Raw genomic sequence first — 21534 nt, 5'->3', positions numbered from 1 at the left:
CTATCAGAAATGACAATTACATTTGAATGCTTTTCTTGCTGCAGGATTTTGGAGCAATATTTTCAACTTCTGCAGCGATTTCAGCAAAGGACCTCAGAGTGTTTTAAAAGCAATAATTAATTTAAGGTCCATGAGGTAGAGAAGCAGCAATAGCATTTTCCAGACTAGGTAAATTCCCACAGCATAGATTCCCTGAAGTACCACACAAGGCAGGCGACAGAGCTGGAGACTGGATCCCTGGGTCCTCCAGTGCCAGTGCCCTGGATTGAACATCAGACATCCTCCTCTCCCACCCCACATATGCTCTTTTGAATGCTTGGTAAATTCTCATTATAACAAAAAGAAGGAATGCAATGAATTTTTTTTAGTACTTATTTACAGTAAATGCACATTATTATCTCTAGGTGGTTTTGTTTTAATGTCATCTCTTTTTTTAAAGTGAGCTCTTCTTCCTTATTATTAAACAACCAAAGAAGTACAGAGAGTTACCAACAGCTGACTACATTAGACTCAAATGTCTTTTCACTGTATTAAAGTGTTTTCAATTACCTCCTAATACACCTCCAGGGAGCCTGGGAGAATGGAAGGATTAGTAGAATAATGAGTTTAATATTTTTTTTTTTCCCCTTTCTATCTCTCCTTTGTTATGTGACTATGTTGGATTGAATCCTAGACCGGAGATATTTGACAATACAAGCCAGGTTATATCTAATGAATGATCTTGATCTCAAATCAAAGAGTTGAAAGAAAAAGATATTAAAATGCAAATTTTCCCTTCTTCTTCAAAGAAGATACTGTAAAAAGAGTGGGGAGGTCTGTTTAATTTTGCATTGATTTAAACAAGGTGGCTGCTGTAGCAGTTATTGAAACTGATTGATAAGATAGTTGTGAATGGCAGTGAATTTATCAGGTGGATGGCAATCATGAAGAAAAAAAGGCACATGATCCACTTTTATTTTATTGCATCATGATGTAATAAAACTCCAAGATTCAGGCAACTGAACTGGCGGTTGAACTGAATTCCACAAGAGGTAAACAGAGGTAGCTGAGATTTGCCTGCTTCTCTCAGACAGCTACTCATGTGACACCGCGCAAATATTTGAGCACCTCAGAGCTGCCAGATGTATTTTAGCCTTATAGCATCCTGATGGGAAATTTTGTTTTGATTGCATATCCACCCAAGGGTACTGAGGGAACTGGCAGAGGAGCTGGCCAAGCCACTATCCATCATTTATCAACAGTCCTGGCTATCAGGGGAGGTCCCAATCGACTGGCGGCTAGCAAACGTGACGCCCTTCTACAAGAAGGGCCGGAGGGCAGACCCGGGAAACTACAGGCCTGTCAGTTTGACCTCAGTGCCAGGGAAGCTCATGGAGCAGATCCTCCTGAGAGTCATCATGCAGCACTTGCAGGAGAAGCAAGCGATCAGGCCCAGTCAGCATGGCTTTATGAAAGGCAGGTCCTGCTTGACGAACCTGATCTTCTTCTATGACAGAGTGACGCGCTGGGTGGATGAGGGAAAGGCTGTGGATGTGGTCTACCTTGACTTCAGCAAGGCTTTTGACACCGTCTCCCACAGCATTCTCCTCAAGAAACTGGCTGCTCTTGGCTTGGACTGGTGCACGCTTCGTTGGGTTAGAAACTGGCTGGATAGCAGGGCCCAAAGAGTCGTGGTGAATGGAGCCAAGTCCAGTTGGAGGCCAGTCACTAGTGGCGTCCCCCAGGGCTCGGTGCTGGGGCCGGTCCTCTTTAATATCTTCATCGATGGTCTGGACGAGGGCATCGAGTGCACCCTCAGTAAGTTCGCAGATGACACCAAGTTAGGTGCGTGTGTCGATCTGCTTGAGGGTAGGAAGGCTCTGCAGGAGGATCTGGATAGGCTGCACCGATGGGCTGAGGTCAACTGCATGAAGTTTAACAAGGCCAAGTGCCTGGTCCTGCACCTGGGGCGCAATAACCCCAAGCAGAGCTACAGGCTGGGAGAGGAATGGTTGGAAAGCTGCCAGGCAGAGAAGGACCTGGGAGTGATGGTGGATAGTCGGCTGAATATGAGCCAGCAGTGTGCTCAGGTGGCCAAGAAGGCCAACGGCATCCTGGCTTGTATCAGGAACAGCGTGACCAGCAGGGCTAGGGAGGTGATCGTCCCCCTGTACTCAGCTCTGGTGAGGCCGCACCTCGAGTACTGTGTTCAGTTTTGGGCCCCTCGCTACAAGAAGGACATGGAGGTGCTTGAGCGGGTGCAGAGAAGGGCGACGAAGCTGGTGAGGGGCCTGGAGAACAAGTCCTACGAGGAGCGGCTGAGGGAGCTGGGCTTGTTCAGCCTGGAGAAGAGGAGGCTCAGGGGTGACCTTATCGCTCTCTATAGGTACCTCAAGGGAGGCTGTAGCGAGGTGGGGGTTGGCCTGTTCTCCCACGTGCCTGGTGACAGGACGAGGGGGAATGGGCTTAAGTTGAGCCAGGGGAGTTTTAGGTTAGATGTTAGGAAGAACTTCTTCACTGAAAGGGTTGTGAGGCACTGGAACAGGCTGCCCAGGGAAGTGGTGGAGTCACCATCCCTGGAAGTCTTCAAAAGACGTTTAGATGTAGAGCTTAGGGATATGGTTTAGTGGGGACTGTTAGCGTTAGGTTGGAGGTTGGACTCGATGACCTTGAGGTCTCTTCCAACCTAGAAATTCTGTGATTCTGTGATTCTGTGATTCTGCATTCAGGAACAGCAGATACGAAATCACATGCTAAAAGCTCAGAGAAATCCAGGAATGCAACCAATATCTCTTGAACCTGACTCCTAAAAAAAAACATCCTCAGTGTAGCAAAAATCTACACGAAGCAATGAAAAGACAAGTATTGCATAGGACTGAAATGGTATGTGATGGCATAGTTTACCCATTTCCAGTCTGGTTTGTTAAATCAACAGTCTTGATGATTTAGACTGCATTTCAAGCCTTTTCTTCTTACTACAGTTTTCTGCTTTACCCAATTACTAAGACAAGTTTAATTTGGTTTCCCTATTAATTTTTATGAACCTGAAAAATTAGGTTGCATTTTCTCACTTCTCTCATTATGGCTGTCAATATCTTCACCATAATTAATCAAATTCCCTTCACACTGAAACCTTCTGTCCTATATCATCATGTGGATTAAACATGGATTTGTGGATTACAGGTCCTAATGCCAGAACTCCAGTGACAGATATAGAATGGTGCTCCACATAGTTTCTAATAGATAGAATCTTTCTACATAGAAAGTATTACCAGACCTCACTGTACTTAGACCCTATGAATTGACACTGTAGAATATCAACCACATATTGGTTGAAAGAGTTGAAAAAAAAATGGAGAAATTGTAGTAGGTTTGAATATTTCCAGAAACTTTGTTCCCCTCCTCAGAAGTAATCATTCAAAACAAGTTTGAGGAACAAAAGCAAATACACACCTCAACAGGTACGGTATTGAACTTGAAAAATAACTCATGATGTGATTGTCTCCTGCACTTAGCTCTGGTGAGGCTGCATCTTGAGTACTGTGTTCAGATTTGTACCCCTCAGTACAAGGACATTTAGAAGATATGTAGACGTGTGCCTCCCTCTGGAGGCACCCTAGATCTTAATTCTCTTGGAAAATCCCTCTCTGCACTCATACGCACCCCAGATTGCATGCTGTAGCACAGTTATACCTGGGAACCGTAAAGTGACAGAAGATGTTTTTTGTGTATATTAAACATTTCCAAATGTCCCCAGGATAATCTTCCAGCTCCAAAGTACCCAGAAGCATAGGAACCTAGAGCCATAGAAGGGATGCATGTATCATTTGAGTGCCCTCCTCCTGTTCTTTGTAAAATGAGTTAATGTGAATAAATAGAAAGTTTTAGCCTGAAGTAAATTAACTACATTATGTATAATGACAAATTATGCAGATTTACACCAGATAATCAGCGTGGTTGCCGCAGGAGGCAGTTGATGTCCAAACAGAATGGTTTGAACTTGAACAAATAAGTTCAAATTGTTCTCACTGGGCACATCACTTTACAGTCTTCTGGCAAAATATCTTGTCGTTTTCTTTAAAAATATGTTTTCCTTTATTTCAGCCTTTTCTTTTAGAATTTCAGTGCAACCACCTACCTTCACCTTTCCTCAGCCACTTTATTTTAGCCACAAATACTCAACAGGATGCTAAAGTGTAGCAAACTAACATAAATATTGTGCAGAGAGCTCCAAAGCCACTTCTGATGGCTTAGGAGCAATTCACCGGGCATTACCACTTTGTTAGACTAAGATGTTAATTATAGTTTTTAGGAAGGAAGAGGACAAAAAGAGGGGGATGATATGCCTGATGAGAGGGAAGGAAAAAAAAAAAAAAAAGACAAGCTTTGCCCAAACAACTGCACAAACACAGATAGGATTTGAGTTCAGGCTGTTCTGGAGAAACATTTTTCCTTCCAACACCATAGGGAGCACTGGCTCAGTACAGAGGGATACACAAACACATATAGTGAGAGCAATTATAGTCTTGAAATTAACCCACCGGGCTCTGACTTTGAAAGTGTTTGCAGCCATGCATGTGCGAAGTACACTCATTTTTGGTGCCTGTTCCTCCTCTTCCCTATCATTCTCTGCAGAAAGGGGCCTGAGGTGTTGGCCTGACAGCAGGCTCAATGTCAACCAGCAGTGTGCCTTAGCAGCCAAGGCAAACTGCATTTTGGAGTGCACCAAACACAGCACAGACAACTGGTCAGAGGAAGTGATTCTCCCCCTATATTTAGCATTGGTGTGACCTCACCTTGAATATTGTGTACAGTTCTGAGCTTCACCTTATAAAAAGGGGATGTTAATACCCTTGAAAGCATCCAGAGTTGGGCTAACAAAGCTGGTAGAAGGGCTGGAAGGCATGTCCTGTGAGGAGAGGCTGAGGACACTTGGGTTGTCCACTCTGAAGAAGAGGAGGCTCAGAACCCCACAACTTCTGAGCAGGGGAAGCACACAGGGAGGTGCCAGTCTCTTCCCCCTGGCCATCGATGGTAGGACATGCAGGAACGGCAAGAAGCTGTGCCAGGATATGAGGAAATATTTCTTTCCTGTGAGGGTGGTCAAACACAAGAACAGGTTTGCTAGTGAGGTGGTGGATTCCCCATGCCTGTCAGTGTTCAAGAGGCGTTTGCACAATGCCCTCAAAAACAAGCCCTAACTTTTGGTTAGTCCTGAAGTGGTCAGGCAGTTGGACTTGATGATCTTTGTAGGTCTCTTCTACCTGAAATACATCAATTTTAACATGTTCAGGTGTTTCTTATCTCAAATTATGTGTAATACAGCAGAGATCTTGTTTTGGTTAGTACTCTGTGCTAGTATAATCCCATTTCTAGAAACATACACTCACCTCATTCCCCAGGTAAAGCAGGCATTAAACACTATTGTTTCCCCTGGGAGCTTGTGCAATGTGCATCCTTCCTGACAGAGAGGTCAGAACAATCAAACCCCTTGTACCACTTAACAGGGAGTCAAACCTGCAGACTCGCCAGAAATCTGAGCTTCACCTGAATGATCTCTTTCTCAGCTGAGGTATACAATTTACAAAGAAATTTCTGATCTGAACAGCCCAGAAGGAAAGGAAGCCAACTTTCAGCTTGTTCCCTGAGAAGAGGAAATATTAAGCCCTTCACAGCAGCAAGCTTTTAACACTCCATCCCTTAACCCCAAAAGAAACAGCCCAGAAGAAGCCTTCAGGCTGGACCCCTAAAGGCAGTTGCTCCACCTGGGCTTGGATGATGAACAGGAGTGGACACAGTGGCTGAACCAAGATCCAGAGATTTGCCAACCTCACCACCTTGAATTATCAGACAGCAAGCATGGAACAGATTGTAAAGTGACACTACACAGAATGGCGTCCCTGATGAAGTGTCTTATTGAATAATTGCAAAATACAAGAAATTCAGGATTCCACTTTTCCCTCCCTCTCCCTTTTAACAGTACTATAAAGCTTCTATATCTGATGTGCATATTGATTTTCATTTCATGCAAAGACACTGCACATCTTGTTAGGAATAGTCTAATGGAAGAGTACTCTTTTTAAATCATTTAATCTTCATGCTTTTTTTCTTTTTTTTTTTTTTTTTAATCCATCCTACCACTGTGGGTGCTGAGACCAGTGCATTAAATGATTTTTGCTTGACTTTAATGTTTACATGAAGAGCCCATATAAAATGGTCCAAACTTATTAAGCAGGATTTTTGGCATGCAGAAAACACACTGACCACACAGTGACCTGTTAGATGTGTCCTGCCACTTCAAAGAGTTTCTAGATTGTTCTGGAAGCAAATGCATATTTTGACAATGTTTATCTGCAGTAAATAAACATTACTTCATCCTGATACATCTTAATATCAAACATCCTTTCACACAGACCCAAGTTGCTTGCCTGTCCCTACCTGAGGGATGCTTTTGCCTCATCATGTAATTTACAATAAAAAGATATTGCTGTATGTAAGAGCAATTAACCAATACCATATTGTTCATGAATTTGCTGTTCTAAGGTTTGTATTTGTACCTCAGTTATCACAGACAAATTCTACAGTACTAACAACGCGCATGCCCTCTGCTGTGCAGAGCTAACACTACAGAGAAACTACAGCAGGGTTCACCACTAGAGAAGATGAAAGAGCTGCATCTGGACCCAGCACTTCAGTGAGCCACCCTCCTTGCCCTGCCTCTATCCTATCACAGACAGGAGATCAGGGGGGATGAAAGATCCCCACGCACTCAGCAGTACAGCTGCTGCTTCAGGTAGACTTTGGGTATCTGCTGGACACACACTATGAGCAAGGCAAGATCATTGCAAAGCTGAGTACATAGGCAGCTGCTGTCAGGGCTGTTATTTCATCCTGTGAAGATCTGGAAAGCAAGTTGACAGCAGCCAGCGTAGTGCCAAAGGGGCAGAGTAGCCTTCTAGATAAGGGACTGGAGATGAGTGTTTGCTTCTCAGCATATCTGCAGGGCTGTTTTATGATCATAGACAATTCACATAAGCTTTCCAAACCTTTATTTCCTTATCAGCACAACTGGGGTAATGATATCTATCTCTCAGGGCTGCCAAGAAGTCAGATTCATTACAATGTATTCAAGACACTTTGCAGTCACTAGTGCTCATCCTAAACATACTGAAGGCAATAGAAATATCCCCACTGAGTTTGGTGAACTCCAGGGATTAGTCATACAGAGTAGAGATTCCCTGTTACCATATGGCATAGCATGAATCCTATTAAGAACCTGAGCACCTTCTGCTTTTCAAATGAAAATGATGATTACAGGAGATATCTCCACACTTATTAACAGCACATTCAATGGAAGTACCTGAAGCAAAGAGCCATGGAAAATCTCATCTAGAAGGGAAAATCACATCACTGAGTTTGGCTGTAGCAGCCCTTATAGTCAGAAGACTGCAAGACTCAAGATCACAAAAGTTTGCTTAAAACAGATGCTTATGATGGGGAAAGTAGACTGTTGGCTACCTGCCTAACACACTTTAAAGTAAATGGAGGACTATATTACCTTAGTCAGTGAGCCTGCTCTAACAAATATATGTAATTTTTTGCATTTTGCATAAATTCAAGAACTCTTCTCAAAGCTTTGTGATTTTTTTCTTTAATTTTTAGAAAGAAATTCAACAATTCCATTGTTGAATAATTTTCTATTATCAGACACTGGTAGTAAAGAGGCCTGAACACCATTGTTAGTCTCTATTGCTTTGATAAATACCAGCAAATAAAAAATGCTGGGCATCATTATCTAAGACATGCTGCCTACTGGACTGCCACAGCTTGTATTATACAGATAAACTTTCTCATAAGCTAAACAACACAGACAAACCTCTGTTGGGACAAATCTGATTCCATTTAGTTTATTATTTACCATCCCTCAATTTATAACTGAAGAAAATTTTGTAATTTGTTTCTGAAATGAAATATAAGAATACTGGGGTAATTTGCAAAAATGTTTTAAAATTTTCAAATGAAAAAAATGGACAGTTTTAACCTGGTCTGCATGTATTATGTTCCTACACAGTCTCCATGGTGTATTCTACTGATAGGAAGTACCATATGAGAAATGAGTGACATTACATCTGGATTTCCCATATGGTCCTTCGTTCACAAGGAATTTTCTTTGCTACTTCATCTCATTTTTCACATACTCAATCAATACTTGTATTGGTATGTCTAGCACAGCACATGCAGTAACAGTTATCTGAAAATTAGATCCAAGCACAAAGCACTGGTTTCTCATGAAGGAGTTGCTGCCCATATGTATGTTCTACCTATCATCCTTTATAATTAAAAAGTTTGTGTTTTCAGACCCTAATACAGTTTTGGCCCAGGCTTTTCTCCAGTGTATTTAACACCACAGGGGTGCTCTGTGAGCTACATTATTTTATGATTCAAATGTGAGAAGTTGTTTAATATTGTGGTAGCTTCTCTTTGCCTGAGTAACGATGGCAGTACTGATTACCCTTAATAACATTATTATGCTGCGTGCACAAATCAAGCACAAAGAGCAATCGGGTGGAGAATTAGATTGTTTTTTAAAAAAATGATCTTTATTCTTGCTACATGTCTACTGGACCTTGAAAACAGTAATAGGATGGCCTTTAAATTCCTACTGCTTTTATAAGAGATGAGAGGCAAAGCCAAAAATATTCCTTCCAGTTTGGTAACAATAGCTAGTAAGCACTACTCAGAGTCTAGAAATTACTTAAAGTCCAAGTTATGAAAGAATTATGAAAGAGGGACTTGAACTGCCTATGTAGTTGGTAGAGAATAATATTTTAATACAATGATGACAAATTTTATGCAGATATAACTGTACATAGCTCTACAGTGAGTTGAAAAGTATATGGAAAAACTAAATCTTTCCATACTCCACAAGACTCTCAGGGGAAATTAAAAGCAAACAAAAGCATAGGAAATTCCAAGCCATCAGTAGCCAAACTGTTTTGGATGAATCAAGATCAAACTTGATAAGAAAACTTCAAAAGTCAGTAAAGTGGATTTGTCTGCAGCCACCTCCTGCTACAGTCTATTCACAAAATGCTTTTACTTATGATTGCATAAACTGCTGCTGAGGCAGCTCTGGTTCCTCTTACACCCCAAAGTGTCTGGATTCCACCTGAAGTCAAGATATAGCCCACAGACAGATCATCCCCTTTTTAAGGAATCAAGGACTTCATAGAAGATACCTCATACATAACCATGCATCTCTTGAAAATCTGAAGCCTTGAACACAATAGTTCTCAGCCATATTATTTTATTTTGTCTTATAATGTCAAAGGGTTGGATATAGACAGAAAGTGAATTTAAAGACTCAGGGCAAGGAAGGTTCTTCTCAGCAAGCATCTTAATGGCTCCTTCAGTTTTTCAAGGGAGGTTCATAAGTCCTGGCAATTTAAAATACAGGTATTCCATTTTGAGTCAGCAAACTGTTAAGCAACTCCCTGCAAATAACTCCAATTTGTAAATAGATCCCTGTTGGGCTGTACTTGGACAATGTCTTCTGACTTCTTCCTTGTTTGGTTTTGTTTATGAAATAGCACAATGGGATTCATGGATAATGGACATGAAGTGTGAGGGCCCTTTCATTTTACTATTCCCACCTCTTTCAGCCATTATTCAAAGCTGTTTTACACTGTCTTCTTTCTACTTCCTATCTTAGAAATTCCTTTCAGCCAAGGTAACTTAGACAACACTTGTACAAATGACATAAAGGATATAGGTATTTAGTCTAGTAAGCCAAGTAAAGGAAACTTCTGATGATTGATGCTGGATCAAAAAAAGTCATAACAGCTCTAATGAAGAAAAAATGAGTAAACTAAATTTCTAGGCATACTCCCTAACTCATAGCAATATTACCAGTGTATTTTACTTTCTAATCTATTGAAGTTCATAGCCATCATGCCTGGAAAAAGGCAAGTGTCACCCTACGTATGGATTCCTGTGGGATGGAGCTTCTCTACTAAATGTGTTTCTAGAGTTTGAAGAGTTCCATCATTCACAAGCTCAGTTACTGAAACAGAGAATGTAGTTGACAAGTTTTTGGATGCACAAGGTAGCCCACCTGACCACACAGTCAAAGATGCAAAGGTACAGGTGGTAAGTATACTCAAACCTTACTCCAAACTTTGCCTCCAAACCTCCAGAAAAATCCCAATGGGCATAACTCAAAGTAACAGCATTAAGTAGGACCTACTTCCTGAAGTGGCCTAAAACCTCAACAACACACTGGGAATTCATTCAGTGCTTCAAATTATGCAGACCAGGTGTTTTGTTATCATTGCAGTCTCAGATCATTGCGTTTATATGGTGATAATTAGTAATGCCACCATGGAACAGGTTTAACAGTGGACCTAGAGATAGGCAGATAGCAGCTAAAGCTCCCTGACAGCTCTATGCCTTCCATGACAAGGACTTGGACTTCATCTTGTGGCAAGATAAAGATTTTGCTTCTGATCTATTGGATGTCATAACAACGGACTCAACACCAGCCCAGTCCTTTGACTACAGAGAAGAAACATCAAGAAGCACTGCTACTTCCAATAAAGAAGGAAAAGTTAAAATTTTCCATTGACTTTCTTATGAGAAAGAGTCACTTCTCTGGGAGCAAACAAGCCAGGGCTCCTTTGTGGCTTGTCTGGTCCACCAGATGATCCCAAGCTGGCATTGTGGCTGTAGTAATACACAAAGGTTCATACACCACCAGGTTCTGGGTATAGGAAAGCAAAAGAGAGGAGTCAGAAGGAACTTCACTAATTGTGTAAGTCTGCTCCTAGGTCTGCTGCCAGCTGGCAGAAAGTACAACCACCTCATTAAGTTTCACTAGCTGTGCTGCTCACTTTTGAGGAGCAACCTTTTCAGGAAGGGGGAGGCAGCTTTTTCCCTCCACACAAGTCAAAAGTCATAAAGAGATATTTCCACCCACTTCACTGACGATGCCTGGCAAGAATCAGAGATGCCTCTCCAAGTCTAATGCTTTTCAAAGTGTTTTTAAGTTCTCCTCTTCAATTCACATTTAAGGCTACGTGGAGGAAATCACCCTCTTCTGGCTAGAACAGCACCAGACTGTAGAATAGAAGGTCCTGAAGAATGGCTGAGAGCCAAATAACATAAGGTGAGGAATTATGAAATCAAACGGTAGTGCCAGAGTTTCTTTATTCCTTCAGCAAGCACAGATTTTCTATTTCATAGTTAAATTAAAAGACTACTTTGCTTCAACTCTTAATTTATAGATGGAAAGCTAAGTGACTCCTGAGTTTTCCCCTGGGATCAACTGCAGGGAATTAAAAAAAAAATCATTTGAGTTTTGTGGGTTTTGTTTTAAGCACACATCAACAACACCCCACAACCACCCCAATAATACCCCTACTAAGATACTTCTGTGTTTCTGGGAAGGGTGTTTTTAGACTGGTGGGATCCCCTAAGGCTCCTTTTCTTCACTGAGGAAGGACGGGAGTGGGACGCACTGATGCCTGCACTCCAGGTTCTGTGCTCTTTGTTTGTAAAGAGCAACATCTCTGTAGTCTGTGAGAAAGTCCCTTGCTCGGCCTCCATCCTGATGACTTTTCAAGTCTCTGGTTTTTAAAAAATATTATTTTAATCTTTATCCAGTAAGTCACCCTTCAAAATACCATTTCAAAATAGGTTGCAGGTGTTTTCCATGAGGAGACCTTGATTACTGCGACTCATTTCTTGCTTTGATAAACATAGTGCTGATGGGTCTCAGCTCCCTGTTCCCTGTTTTCTTCTCCAATGTTTTTAAAGGTAAAAATCACAGGGTAACGCATGGGCCTGAAGGAGAGATTTTTGTATTCTCAAACAATTGAAATGTATTTATTCCTTAAATTATTTTAAGTAATAGAGGTAATGGTACTATAAAAAAAAAAAAAAAAAAAAAAAAAAACTTGGATAATAGGGTCCTGAAAATCAAAAACTCAGTTTAGACCATGCATAGATGTTACAGGAAGAATGGCCAAAAACACGACAGACACTAGTAGTATGGTCAGATCATGCTGCCTCTTTATTACCCGAATAGCCTGACTTTTATAGTGAACTTAACAGGGGCGGATAGTATCTCACACAAGATTATTGGTCAAAAGCACTCAGACAAACAACTGCATGAAAACAACCCCACCTGCAAGAAAACAACCCCCTTGAAGCCAGCTGCTGGCAACAATATTTTTTCTAAATTCCTCAATTGGGTGATGTGGGAACACTGTTGTGGGAACACTGTCATGGGAACTTCTCATAGTCGTCCTGGTAGCTTGGTTTGCTCAGCTGCAGCAAGCCATGGGATCTTTGCTGTTTCAAAAATCCCTCAACACATAGGCACCAGGGAATGGAAGGTTCTGCAGCTGGTGTGCAGAAGTTGTGGGTGCAGATTGTGTAAAACCTATACCCTTCTTCCCCATTTCAGAGTCTACCTCCCAGTTATACACCCACATGAGTCTGCAATCCATTACCAAAAAAATGCTTTCTGGATTTAAGCACTTAAATTACCCTTCTGGAAAATGACTCATTTTGTCTTTTATAACGTGGTGGATGATGCTGCTCATCTTCTATGGATTAGCCAAAGCTGAAGCATTTATTAAGGACATGGCTCTCAGATCAGTGACAATCTCTAATGAAAGAAATGTAAAATCCTACCTGCAACACAAACTGTCAAAACACAAATCGTGCTGAGTTAAACCTTCCTTGTCCTTGTGCATCTGGGCCTAGACTCTGAAATCCTGATGTCTGAAGAGAGAATAACCACCAGCTTATGTTCCCCTGCCACAGCCAGGAGCTTTACTGTTCTGACATTGTCGTGTTTTGTTTTTTTTTTTTTTCTTTTTTTTGTTTGTTTGTTTGTTTGTGTTTTGGTTTGTTTTTTGTTGTTTTGTTTGGTTTTTGTTTTGTGTGTGTAGTGCTTTTTTTGTTGTTGTTGTTGTTGTTTGTTTGTTTTTAAATTTAAGGCAAAGAACATTCATGTAACAGCCATAAAATATCAAGGATAGGATACAGCATGTATAGGTACTCTACACCTTCCAAATCAATTTTCTAATTTTGCTTAAGTCTGGCATCTCCAATTTTCTGCTTGCCCATCACTAGCTCTGTAAAATATTTATGAATATGCATCAGCAAAACAGAGAAAGTAAGGCAGAAATCACTTTTGTCTTGTCTGTACCAAATTACTCAAAGCAATAGCAAAAATTGCAGATGAAACTATTAACACCAACTCTTGTCCCCCTGCTTTTCTTCAACATTCAAAAGAAAAGCTGCTCCTGTCAGCAAAGCATCTGCCAAACAGGTGACTGCACATGTGCAATTTCATACTGAACAAGGCAGGAGCCTTGGCTGCCTCCAGAACTTTTACATTCTTCTCACTGCTTGCTCCAGTGCCAAGCTGCACAAACATGCCTGTGGCTGAAAGCTCAGGAATGTCATTGTCAGCTCACTTCAGCTTTGCTTAGCAGCCACATCAGGATCTGAAGGTGCTGCCTTCCAAACTAGAGCCTGTATCTGTGATTATGGAAATGCATGCAGAGTTCCTATTAGGAAGAAATCCTACCCTGTCTGGCATATAAATGGGATTTACCCTGGGAGGAATGTATTTATTGAAAGACTTCTCAGTAGATATTCAACAGCTTTATCCCTCAATGATGATGCAAAAGTCAAGGCTGTGATCTGATGCACGTGCTTCAAGCCGTCTCACCTATTCTTACAGGATGCAGTTGCAAAGAGGCTGATGAGCAGAGATGCAGGAAAAAAAGTGCACGAGAGAGAAGGCAGACATCAGAGGTCTACTTAAAAACGTATCACAACTCCTCTGAAAGATGGTCTGGAAGGGATATAATATAGTCAGAACCAAGGCAAGGAAGGTAAGTTAAGGCTTGACCAAGGCTCCACCAATTCATGCTTTGTTTTCCTTCCCCTTTTAAAGTTAATAATAAACTAAAAGGACTTGTGTCATTCACAGCATACTCTTCAGCCTTCTCATTAACTAATTCTCTTCAACAAAACAAATATTTAACGTAGTGCTCCTATATGAGAACTAGTCTGAGAACTCAAAAAAAACAATATTGGTGTCGATGTAAAAGCAATGATGATGCACGCTATCAATTTCCTACATACACCTACTTCCTTGCTAACATCCTTTAAAGGGATTTTTATTAGGAAGAGAGAGTAATTAATTTTTCATAATCTCGCTCACCTTTTGGCCTCTCTACCAACTTTGACAACTAAGGGAGACAATTAGCAGCAATGGTGAGCTGGATGCATATGTTACAAGTTAGCTGACAGAGAGGATGCACTCCATTTTCTTTAATGTCTTGAGACAATGAGCTGGGGTGGACTTGAACTGTTGACCCTGTGCAATAAACCACCATGCAATATTACCACCCTCCTGAGACAGCTACTGCCACAGGAGTTTGTTTGTTTTTAATATGATTAATAGCAGTTCTTTAAGGGAGAAAAAAAAAAAAACTAATGATCACAACACCTGCAGAGAGAAAGCACACATTCAAGGGCTTGCTTCCCCGCCCCCAAACATAGACATATTTGTTGTGCTGGTTTTATACAGCTGGGAAGCTGAGATCCACTATAACCGCTCTCATACCCCACTCTTCAAAGGGAAGATGGAAGAAAATACGATGACAAGGTCTCAAGGGTTGAGGTAAGGACAAGGAGATTGCTCAGCAATTATCATCACAGTTAAAATAGACAGCATAGGGAGATTAATGTAATTTATTACCTATTACTAACAAGCTACAGCAGTGAGAAACAAATAAAAGCTAAAAACAACTACCCCCCATCCACCCTCTTCCGTCTCCTCTCCCTGAGCGGTGCAGAGGAACAGGGGAACGTGTTGCTGTCAGTCCCTGACACTTTGCCTCCACTGCTCCTTCATGGACACTCTGCCCCTGCTCCATGTGGGGTCCCTCCCACAGGATGCAGTCCTTCCCAAACTGATCCTGCAGGGTCTTCCTACAGGCAGCAGCTCTTCAAGAACTGCTCCCACATAGCTCTGTACCATGGGGTCCATCTGTCAGGAGCAAACCGTTCCAGCACAGGTCCCCCATAGGCAGCAGCTCCTCTCAGACCCCCTGCTCCTGCGTGGGCTCCTCTCCACGGGCTGCAGCTCTGGCCCAAGGCTTGCTTCTGCAGGGGCTTTCCATGGGTTGCAGCCTCCTCCAGGCCACATCCACCTGCTCCATCAGGAGTTTCTCCATGGGCTGTAGCATGGAGATCTGCTCCAAGTGGGACTCATGGACTGCAGGGGGACAGCCTGCTCCACCAGGGGCTTCTCCACAGGCCGCAGGGGAACTGCTGCTGCCTGCCTGGAGCACCTCCTGCTGCACTGACCTGGGGGTTTGCAGGGCTGCTTCTCACTTCTTGCACTCACAACTACTGCTGTGCAATAGTTGCCCTTTTTTAAATCTGCTGTCACAGAAACACAAACATCACTTATTGGCTCAGCTCTGGCCAGCAGTGGGTCCCTTTGGAGCCCACTGAAACTGGCCCTTATTTAACATGGAGCATCTTCTAGACTCTTCTCACAGAAACCAACCCTGAAGCTCCTCACTGCCAAAACCTTGCCACATAAGCCTAATACACCACTGTATCATTAAACTATGAAGACAGAATCTGTATAACAAGACAAGTTGCACAATACTAAAAACACAATAATAACAGAACATAGAATTCAAATGGCATGAGCTGCATTTTAGTCCTATTGTATGTGTCTATACAACATCACTACCTATATATATATATAGTAGCAATGGAGTGGATGTTCTCCTTACAGAGCTAAAGCGCAAGTGCCACAGTTGTACCTGACGTAAGTGATGCAAAATGCAGCAGGAAAAGAACTACATAAACCCAAGCTCTACTACACCATGGTGAAGCCTAGAAGCAGCAGGCTATTCTTTCACTAAAGGACTGCATGCTATACAGCCAATTTCATCTTTCATCCTAAGGAAATGATTTTATCTGATCAGACCAACAGTACATGCTGTAGTCCTCAGTCTAAGCCTGAATGCACATAAATGAGAGTAACAGTATTTATGAAGCAGGTTTTATCAACCGGTTAGCAAAGAAACTGAAAATTAAAGCCACTATTGGCATTTGGAAATTACCTTCCCCTGAATAGCTCAAGTGAGGAAGTCTAAATCCTAGGCCCAGTCACTAATGTACAGGTAATTTGGCTGTGTCTACAAACACCTGGGATACCAAACTACACTGCATCGATATTTTGGGGGTCATTCCTAGTGACCCCCAAAAGGACCTTCAGATTTCTTTAAAAAACAGCATTACAATTAATTTTAAATATGGGAGCAGAATCAATACTACAGGCACAAATAGGTTTCATCTTTGAGAAAGTTCAGAATTTGAAACAAACTTTTCACTCAGCTGTTTTGTTTCTTCTTTCTCCTGTTCTCCCATCTCCACTACCCTTTATTTTTTCATCTTTCATGTCTCCTTAGTGACAGTTTCAGTAAAGCATTCATTTGTTCAGGAAGCTTCACTGAAATGAACCCACTAACATCGTGACAGCTTCCAGCAGCAAACAACCTTTCTGTAGAAAACTGCTGATTTGGTCATCAGCTGACTAATGCATTCCCACTGTCAGAAGGGAAGCTTCAGATTGAACAAGTTTTTGATTAGTTGTATCACAAACAGGGCAGCTTTTATTTTTATTTTATTTTTAGTCATGACACTTTCCCCATCTAAAGGAAATATCTAAATAGATAAACATGAATGAAACTTCATGCACTTTTTAATATTAAGAAATATTGTGCTTCATCTCTCTTCAGGAGTTTGAATGTCTCCAAACAAGACTAGACAGGATTAAAATATATTTCAAGGGAAGAACATCTTAATTTGGCCCTAGGGATAGCCTGGGTGACTCAAATAATTTATCTCTAAGAGTCTATAAAAAGAGGAGTTCAGCAGAATAACGTGCAAAAACTGCCTGATGATTAAAGTTCTTAGGTCAGTTTTCTGATCTTTCATGCTGTTGTATTTACAGCCATAACTGCTCTCCCTTCCATGGAGCAACATCTGATTCACATTACATCCTTGCGGTAGCAACAGCTAGCTATTCCTGGCCAGTGAGCCTCTTCCAAGTGGACATGAAAGAGCTCCGGATGGCACAGAAATTACTTGCTGATGTGCTTCTAATTAGTTGTGGCAGTTTGTTTTAAAGCTTAAGCACTGAACAAAATGAAAGGAAAACTAAGGAGGTGAAGGGAGGGGGTGAGGGAAGAAGAGATATCAGTGACAAAAAAGGAGTTTTGAAGAATATTCCAAATAACCAGAAGCTTGAAAAACAACCATGCCAAGAGGTCCTGCTCTAATTATTTCTGTTGTGATGTGTATATTTTATATATACACATCACAATAGAATTAGTTTAGAGTGAAACCTTACTAAATCACAGAATCATCACAGAATGCCTGATATTGGAAGGGATTTCTGGAGGTCATCTGGTCCAACCCCCCTGCACAGGAAGGGCCTTTAGTGGGAATGTAGCATTGGCAACATAGGTAAGCATTTATTTAATAGCATACTAAATAAAAATAATTCCCTGAAACTTTTTTTATAATGCACAGGTGCATCTACAAACCAGTTGACTTTCCCGGACAATATATTCACCATTCATCAGTAATCTATGGAAACAGTCTGACATGTTGCTGGCCCAGGTAAATTAGTCCTTTCATATATAAGGTCTGAGTTTTGCTCTGCCCATACAGCACCTGAGGAACCACTCCTAACACATGCTCTGCACAGTGCCCCCTTTTGATGGGGGTTTTAAAAGCACATATCAGCATGTGTGAAAGTCATTCCTTGCCACAGAACTCAGTGCCTGCAAACATTCCCAGGCACACTGAATTTATTACTGTGCAGACAGTTCTACTGAATTTATATGGGTTTGCTCCAGAGGCAATTGATCAGTAACTTAACCTGGCTGACCTTGCACAGGAAAAGTTGAGGAGAGCTCCCATTAGCTGAACTAAGGGAGCAGTAACAGAAAACCTAGGGGATTTGGGACAGAATGGTCTCTTGAATTGTTATATCTGTCAAGATTACACACCTGCTTAACATTAGATGAACATACTGAAGTTAAGTGTACCTTAAACCTCTGCTCTTCCAATGCCAGACAGAAGACCAACTCATGACAAAAAACACCATCATCCCTGCCCCAGTACTCTGCTTAGGATGCCACATTGTACTTGTATACCAGCTGTTTTGCTATGACATCCAGATACTGTTATGATCCAGATTTGTTCTGATGTCAAAGCACCTCTTCATTTCCCTTCCACTGGTATGATCCCCAACGTCATGAGTTCGGGCCTTGCTCTTCTTGTCTAACTAGATCTATGCAAGCTACCTTTTCTGTCACTTCTGACAGAAACAGTCAGAAGGGTGTAACACTTTAGGAGCAGAAATTCACTCACTCACACTGACCTATGAAGTCAGAGACCCATGATTTGAACCTCCTTAGTACACAGACATTTGACTACCCACTTGACCCAGGCCCACTGTCAGAACTTAAGTGACAGCCACATTGTTTAAACAGGCAGTATTACACTGCCACTAGACAAATGTTCAGTAGATTTTTAGCTCAGTGGTATTAAGTAGATTTGTCTGATTTCAGGGCTTCTGCTTCTACTTGAAGTATCATTAAAAGCCTAAGGATATAACTCCCTTAAGCACTTCAGAAATATTGCAAACAAAACAGATCAATCTATCTGCGCCTTAGTCAAATCTGACTATCATCATCCAGCCAACTTTCTCCAAGAAAACTACCAGCCACTGCTGGGACCTTGAACAGAACATCACATCACTGAGTCTGTATTTTCTCCAATTTAAAACTGCTTTTCTGATCTACCCTTGATCTATCTGCTTTATTTCTTCTCTTTTAACAATCTTCAGAATAAAAGTAAAGGCAACCCCAGAGGCTTCAAGCAGTTTTATTTTCATTCACTCCTCATCTTCATTTTCTTGACATAGCTGACAGCAGATTGGGCTAATGGCTGTATACTCCTAGATTATTCTCAGATGCACAAAACAGAAGAACACCCAGAAAAGCAGGGAGGTGAAGATGCCAGTCTACACAGCCACAATGCAACAGAGCCTTCAGAACTGAGGATCTCTATATTCTTTAAATTTAAGAAAAAGACAAGGACTGAAAAGACATGAAAGACAACTATAAAGAGATATAAGGACTAGAACAAAATACAGAAAGGACAGGTGACAGTTAAATAAATAAATAAATAAATAAATAAAATAATAAAAAAAAAAAAAAAAAAAGAGCTTAAAATCAGAGTCTAATACCTTAAAAAATATGTATACTAAGTGAAAGAAAGCTCATATCCTCAGAAAATAGGACAGAAAAATAGCCCAAAATGAAGAAAGGTAGAGACAAGTCCAGGTATCACTTAAAGGTACTTAACAGATGGAACAAAGACAGCAGCAGGTTATTTTAAGGTAAGCACCTAGTAGGTCCTCACTGTGGACATTCAAGAGATTACATACAATATCAGTGAGAGAGAACGTAACAAAGAAAAAAAATGTGTGACAGGCAGAGGGCTAAGAGGACCAGTATGGGATGCTTTTGTTTATTGCACCAACTTCTACTTGTCTTTTGAATTGCCATGCCCAGAGTAAGAGTACTAGGTACACATTAAGCCACAGCATGGACCCCTCTGAACTGGTAGAAAAACTAGACATACTGCAACAAAAAATCCTCCCAAATATCAATTTTAAAAGTAGTCTTACATTCAAGCATTCATTCTAGGTGAAGGAGAATGAAAGATGCTTTAACTTTATTCCACCTCCTTTTCTGAAATGCTCTACCGGCTGTCAGAGGTACAGACTGAACAGGCTGACTTTACAGCCAGTAGCTCTATGGAGTAGTGACATTTGAAGCAAAGCAAGCACAGACTCTGCTGGTTAGCTGCCGGCAGGCTTTCTTAGCCTTGATGCACTGCATGCATTCTCCAGTAGAGCCCTTCCCAGAGGTTTTTGCCCACATTCAAAGATCCAAAGAGAGAAGCTGCTGTAAGAGTCAACTTGCTACATTTTCATTCCTTTTTTTCCTCTCTAGTTTGTCAAGTGGGACAGAATGCATTTGCTTTGGCAGAACTAGGTTAGCCATTGGATCTTGTAGTTCCACAGATAATTCCTTTCTTCCTCCCAAAACACTGCATGGCTTATTTAGCTGGTTAACACAATTGTATCAGCTTAGAGGGTGGTTACCAAGTACTGCACTCAGGACCAAGCAGTAAGAATTAATTGATCAGGTAAAACCAGAGGGGTTGAAAATTAGCATAATCCTATCGATCAGGAAAAAAATATTTGTAAACTGTTTGCTTCAACTTCGTGGGTTTAACACTTGATCTTGTTTTATTATCAGTCCCCCAGACCTCCCTAATACTCTGGACTTCCTTTTACCACCCTTGAAATCATGGCACTGACTTAAAGACTGCAAGGTCTTCAGAAGAAATCAAAATGTATTTGCTTTCTACTTCTGCTTTCTCCTCTTTGAGCCAACATGCCAGCCCTGTCTTCACATTTTCCTCTCCTATAGAGGAGGGCAACTGCATTTCATTTATTTGGTTTTGAAATGTAGGAAATATTTAATCACATGCCTCCAGCTGTCAGATCTTTAAGAAATATAAGAAATAATATAAAAAGTGGACATGGTATTAATCTGGTGCCCAACCTTTACTGTTTCCCCCAGCCTCCATTTTGCAGCTTAATGAATAATAACTACCACTCTTCTTAGCATGGTGACATATAATCCTAAGTTCATCTATAAACCCTGTAAGTTCATAGAGCAGAGAGAAAAGTTCTACTATCCTAATTTTACAGCTGGGGAGCTCCCACACACAGAAAATCGCTTTGCTGAACTGGATGAGATTTCTGTGCATGATTAAATGCTTTGATGACCAGTGCCATAAATGATATACCACTGGAAAAAAAAAAAAAAAAAAAAAGTGTCTTCTCAGAAGCTTGGTTTACTGCATTTCTTACAGGAGTCTTCACCTCCCAGCTAGGCACCTTCCTAGGAATGATATTGGACATAATTATAATCTTATGTCAAACTTTTTGAGATTCTCTGACAAGAGCAAAGATGTTAACTGATCTAGTAAAACATCTATTTAGAGAATTACAGTCCTGGCAAGATGTATGCCAAAGGAGGACATGGCACCTGGAGTTACAGACTGCTCTCAGGAGCGGACCACTTCCACAGGGGAGAATTAATGGTCTCAGCTAATTTTGTATCCTGTTTCAGCAAACACAGCTTACACTTGGTAATTACTTCAAAACAGAAGTTATATGTCAAATATCAACACTTAAGCTTCTCAGGTATATGGCACAGCTATAATTTTGATGGAAGCTGAAAGATTTTTTTTTTTGTGGCTCAGAAGACCCATTGCTTAGAATATTTTGGAAGTAAAAAGTACTGCCTTGGGCTGTAGTCCTTGATGTTTCCTCTCTGCCTCTCAAAGAAACAGCAT

The sequence above is a fragment of the Netta rufina genome (genome assembly GCF_964035555.1).
Source record: "Netta rufina genome assembly, chromosome: 3".
Classification (NCBI taxonomy): Eukaryota; Metazoa; Chordata; class Aves; order Anseriformes; family Anatidae; genus Netta; species Netta rufina.
This window is presented reverse-complemented; position numbering follows the sequence as displayed.